Source organism: Erinaceus europaeus, chromosome 4 (assembly GCF_950295315.1).
Source record: "Erinaceus europaeus chromosome 4, mEriEur2.1, whole genome shotgun sequence".
Lineage (NCBI taxonomy): Eukaryota > Metazoa > Chordata > Mammalia > Eulipotyphla > Erinaceidae > Erinaceus > Erinaceus europaeus.
Window position 1 is genome coordinate 102495686 of NC_080165.1, and position 6000 is coordinate 102501685.

The window sequence follows — 6000 nt, forward strand, 5'->3', positions numbered from 1 at the left end:
CTTGGCTCTCTGTTCAGTACTTTTCCTCTCCAGCCCATCAAGGCCCAGAAAGCAGTAGCCCTAGCTCCCCCTAGTGTCCAGAAGCTAGTAGCACCGACCTGGGCTGCTTCCTGCAAAGGTGGTAATTAGCCAATAGTTTAGTTACAACCACATCCTCATTAACTAACAATGGGGGAAAGGAACCCGGCCCGGTTTCCTTGGAGACTGAGTGTGCACCCCGCAAAGATTCTTCCTTCTGAGCTCAAAAAAGGAGAAGAAGAAAAAAAAAAAAAGCCAAGGTTATCATCAGCATGGGGCTTAGAGCAGTAGCTGAAGAACACAGTCTGGTGTTATCTTGTGTTCTAGTGTTCTAGGTGCTACTCCAGCACCAACCCTCTACCAGTTGAGCTATTCTCCCAGCAGGCATGCTTAAGGACCGCATGTATCAGAATCATTCTCTGCCCCCCCCTTTCTCTGTGCCTTCTGTAACTTCCTCTCCCTTGCATGTAATAAATAAACTTTTTTTTAAAATTGGATAGAGACAAAAAGAAAATGAAAGGGATGGGGGAAGACAGAAGGAGAGAGAGAAAGAAAGACACCTGAAGCTCTGCTTCACAATCTGTGAAACTTTCTCCCCTGCAGGTGGGGACCAGGACCTTGAACCTGGGTCCTTTCACATTGTAACATGCACACTCAACCAGGTGCACCACCACTTGACCCCAATAAAATAAATCTTTAGGGGCCAGATGGTGGCGCACCTGGTTGAGTGCACATGTTACAGTGTGCAAGGACACAGGTTCAAGTCCCCGGTCCCTATCTGCAGGGGGAAAGTGGTGAAGCAGTGCTGCAGGTATCTCTCCATCTCTCTCCCTCTCTCTCCCCCACTTCCCTCTTAGTTTCTGGGTATCTCTATACAATAAATAAATATAATAAAATTAAAAAAATAAATCTTTGAACGAGAGAGAGAGAGAAAGAAAGAAAAGTGGATTACAGGCCCCCTTTTGAAGCGTAGTTGATCAGGCTGGGAGTTGAGTGGAAGCAGGAAATATGCATTTTAACACATTCTTCATTCTTCAGATGATTCTCATCCATGACAAAGATGGAAAAGACCTGGCCAAAAACAAGAAAGCCCTGGAGGAACAAGAGATGCACATTGGCAGGATGCTAGACTTGCATTCAGAGGGTCTCAGGATCAGTGCTGGGCACTATCAGAATTGAGGGCTACTCTGATAAAAAAAAAAATAAAGAAACAAAAGTTGTTCTGGCATTTTTCTCCTGTCAACCTTCTAGGAACCTTTCTGGGTTTTTTTTTGTTGTTGTTGGTTGGTTGGTTGTATTTTGTTTTCTTTTTTATTGGATATGACAGAGAGAAATTGAGAGAGGATGGGTAGATAGAGAAAGGGAGAGAAAGATAAACACCTACAGACCTGCTTCACTGCTTGTGAAGAGACTCCTCTTGCAGGTGGGAAGCCAGGGGCCTGAAATGGGATTCTTTCATGGGTCCTTGTGCTTCGAACTATGTGCACTGAACCAGGTGCACCACAACCTGGCTCTCTTCTAAGAACCTTTCTTCACTAGTAAGGCACTGGACAAAAAAATATATATATATACAGATGTAAATATCATCTTTACTCCAATCAGTAATGTGATATTATTACTAAAATATAACAATACTCATGCTGTAAAGTTAGAATCATGAGTACCTTCTTGAAATGGGGAGGCAGTGGCACATTCAGTGTGTGCATGTACTCTCATGCACAAGGACTCAGGTTCAAGCCCCTGGTCCCCACCTGCAAGGGGGAAGCTTCACAAGTGGTGAAGCAGCACTGCAGGTATCTCTCTGTCACTCTCTGTTTTCCCCCTTGCCTCTCAATTTCTGTCTTTATCCAATAAGTAACAAAACAAAATATTTTTTTAAATATAACTTCTTGCAAGTTTGTGTCTAAAGAGACTACCCTATGCTTTCCTGGTCCTTCACTGTCTTTCTCAAAGAGGCCCCAGCCTGAAGGAGGCCTGGCTTCCTGAGGCCTCTCTGAGAGACCAACTAGGCCAGGCCTGGAGATGGAGAATAATGGTGTCAGGGTCTGGGAGGTGGTACCACAAGTTGGACACCAAACTTTGGAAGCAAGAGGTCCTGAGTTCGATCCCCAGCATCCAAGTGCTAGAGTGATGCTCTGACTCTCTTTCTCTCCCTCCCTCTCTAGCTTGTGTTAATGGGTAAATAACATCTTTAAAAAGAGAACATTGATGTGAAAGGTGTAATGTAAAATATGTAAGGGTCTCTCACAGAGGTTTACCCTACCACCACCTCCTAGATGCCGCCTACCAGCCTGGAAGCACCAGCCTACTATTCTGAGCCCTTTTATTTATTTTATTTTATTCTATTTTATTAGATAGGGCAGAGAGAAATTGAGAGAGAAGGGAGGGGCAGATAGAAAGGGAGAGAGAAAGATACCTGCAAACCTACTTCACCACTGGTGAAGCATCCCTCTTGTAGGTGGGACTCGAACCCAGGTCTTTCACATGGTAATGTGTTCACACAACCAGCCCCTCGAGCCTGCTCTGTCCTCCCTCAGGCTACTGCTGTGATAGGCACCAATGACAGCTGACACCATGGAGCACAGAAGGTCATGGAATCAATTGGATGAGCTGAGTGAGTTTATGAGGTCAATCTAATTTTCTTTTTACTTGTATTTTTCAAAGATGCTTAGTGAGTGTGTGTGTGTGTGGGGGGGGGTGTTGGGGGAAGAAACCCACATTTAATGTGCTTCCAAATGCAGAGAGCAGGTGACATTTCTCTCTCTCTCTCTCTCTCTTTCTCCAGAAATGCAGCCAGATGAAGTAAACATATTCCTGTTTATTGGGGGGGGGGGGGGGGGCAGTGGAGAGAGCAGCACAATGGATTTCCTGCTTGACAAAAGAATCCGAAGCTGAAGGTTTGTCCTGGAGGAGAAGGCTGTGCCAAGGCAATCTCTGCATCCTGGTAGTATCTGAAATGGAAAATCAAGCAGGCAAAATAGCTCACTTGAATAATGTGCTACTTTGCCTTGTGCACAACCCAGGTTCAAGGCTGACCCCCACTGCACTGCGTTGTGGTCTATTCCACTCTCCCTATGCTTCTCTGTTTCTATCATAGGAGAGAGAGACAGACAGACAGAGAGAGAGAGAGAGAGAGAGAGACTCATTTTCCCAAAAGGCATCTGTTGTCTGTGCCCTGTCCTCTCCTCACCCCTACAGAGAATTCCCTTCCACTGAAAATAAATGGGGCCTAAGCAGCCTGGATAGCAGACCTCCATGTGGGGTTTCCAGGGTGTCTCCCTGTCACTTCCCATCCTCTGGTCGTCTCAAATGGCCCACCTGCCAGCCATCTCCACCTCCCAGCCCCACGCCTCCCCCAGGGTCTGTGGATGGGATCAGGTTGCCATAGTCCATTTGGCTGTGTCCAGCTGCAGCGCCAGGTCTTCTCCCATCTGGCAGGGGCTTTGGGCATCCAAGGCAGGGCAGAGGTGCCTGATGTGTTGTCAATATAGATGGCAGTGGCTCCCCCTAGTGGCGCTGTGAGGAACTGGAAGGAATTCTGAATCCACACAAGGTCGGGAGGTTCTTTCTGGGCCAGAAGCCCCAGGGTCTGTCTAATCAGCTGTGCCTACTCGTTTCCAAGGAATCTTCTGCCAGTGATTGCAGCTCTGTGGAAGCCCCTTTCACTCTCAAGCTGCTTCCCACCGTACGTGGAGAACCAGGGGTGGGAGATGGAGGGCTTCTCAGCTGATCTGCCACCTGGGGGGTACTCCCAAACAGGCACCTGTGCATAGAGGACCTTCCCTTTGCTCCATAGTTCTGCATGTGGCTGACTGTCCCTGGGTCCAAGACTTTGCCAGAGTCCTGTCACTTTGCCTGCAGTGTCTGTCACTTGGCTGAGACACAGACTGGCTCTTTGCTCAGAGAGGAACGTGCAAAGGAGTCTGCCCGGGGGTGGATGTGTGTGCAGGGGGGCGGCGAGCGAGAGACAGGGGTGAGTCACGGACACCCAGATGCAGCCCAGCTTCAGACGACAGGTCAGGATGACAGCTGAGGCAGAGGCGACAGCAGCTGCCAGGTTTCCAGAGGCTTCTTCCAGCGCAGGAAGAGGGACTGGGCTGGCTGCTAGAGAAACCATGGAGCAGGGGTGGGAGGGAATAAGGGCAGTCCTCCCACTTCCCCACATCTCTGCCAGTTTTCAGGAGGGGAATCATCCTCATTCCTTTTCTTCCAGCAACCTGTCAGACTCCCACCTCAGGGGGTCCTCACCTTCACTCTTTCTCATACACCCCACATCCAGTTCCTCAGGTGGACCCTCTTTTTGGAAGTTTCCAAACCCTGCCCACTTCCACCCAGCCCCAGCCAACAGGTGCTGTCAGGAGAACTCAGACTGCATGCAAATGAGTAAGGCTGTTAAAACTCTTTCTTGAGCTTTTGCAGTTTACTTTATGTTCATACACCTACAGAAAAGCAAGAGAAGAAAAAAGAACTAGAACATCACTTCCAGAGTTCAAACTCAAGGTCTCAGGGGCCCAGCAGTGGCACACCTGGTAAAATGGACACATTACAGTGTGCAAGGACCTGGGTTCAAGGCCTATTCCCATCTACAGGGGGAAAGCTGCATGAGCAACAGAGCAGTGCTCTAGGTCTCTCTCTCTCTCTCTCTCTCTCTCTCTCTCTCTCTATATATATATATATATATATATATATTCTCTCTCCCCCTTCACTCTCCTTCCCCTCTCTCCCTATCTATTTCTCTCTTTTTCTCTCCCTATCTCCCCTTTCTATCTAAGTCTTTATCTTAGAAAATTAATAAATAAAAATATTAAAAGAGAGAAAGAGAACTGAGGGCTCATACTTGAGAGTACAATATTTTATCCACTTCCACACTGCAAATTTTATTTTATTTTTAAGAAAGAGAGAGAGAGAGAGAAATATCAAAGTACTGCTCTGTCATCTGCCATGCTGGGAACTGTACCCACAGTTCTGATATAATTTAAGTCTAGGGCTGGTGAAATAGTTCACTTGGATAGTGTGTGACCCAGGTCTGGGCCCAGCCCCTACCACACTGAAGAAACTTTCAGTGTTGTGGTGTCTCTCTCTCCCCATTTCTGCCCATCTCTATGAAAAAAAATTTTTTTAATGGAGGAAGAGGAGGATGAGAGAAAAATTATTGTCTAATCAAGTCACTTCTCTGCTCAAAACCCTGGAGGAATGACTCCTCTTCAACTTAGGGTCCTGGCAGAGCCCTAGAATAGCAATTGGCCTAGTCTAGGTCCTGTCTGGTCAGCCTCCTCGACTGCCCACCTACTCAGACCCCATCCTAGACTCCCTCCCAACCCCAGGGTCTTTGCACTTACCACTCCTTCTGCCCAACGTGCTCCCCCAGGGGCTCACTCCTTGCCCTCCTCTGCTCTTCCCAGCACTGTCGTCCACTGTTAACAACTCTTAAGCCGGTTGCCAGGCCCTAACTCTCCACTTGGTACATCCCACAAGGCCTTTTCTCCACTTCTTTCTGTGGCATTTCCACTCACTTGGCACAGAATATGCTTTAGATCTTTATTGTGTCAGTACACACACACACACACACACACACACACACACACACACACCAGAATCTACTTGGCTCAGTGGCCCAGCACATGGCAGCACTCCAGGAATATTTGTTGAGTGAAGAAGCAAACAAAAACAGAGACACAAATGGAGAAATAGATTTTCTTTTTCCTTTTTTTTTCTTTTTTTTTTCACCAGAGCATTGCTTACCTCTGGATGATGGAGACTGAACCTGGGATCCAGAAGCCTTAGGCAGGAAAGACTCTGCAGAGTTATTGTGTTATCTCTCCCCAGTCCTGGGAAAACAGATCTTTACCCCGTAACATCAGAGTTAATGAGCTTGTTTAGTAAGAAAAGAAACCTGGTGGGGGATGTGTGTGTGTGTGTGTCTGTGTGTGTGTGTGTGTGTGTGTGTGTGTGTGTGTGTGTGTGTCTTCCTGTCTGTTTTTC

At 47.4% G+C, this 6000-nt stretch overlaps 1 long non-coding RNA gene across 1 annotated transcript in view; it reads right to left on the reverse strand.

Moving 5' to 3' along the window:
* Positions 1-5440, reverse strand: part of LOC132538304 (uncharacterized) — a 41171-nt gene extending 35731 nt beyond the window's left edge. Inside the window, exons 1-2 of the long non-coding RNA XR_009549700.1 lie at positions 5358-5440; positions 1407-1564 (exon numbers count right to left, since the gene is read on the reverse strand). This is a non-coding gene — a long non-coding RNA (uncharacterized LOC132538304). The remainder of the gene's footprint in view (positions 1-1406; positions 1565-5357) is intronic.
* Between the last annotated feature and the right edge of the window lie 560 nt (positions 5441-6000).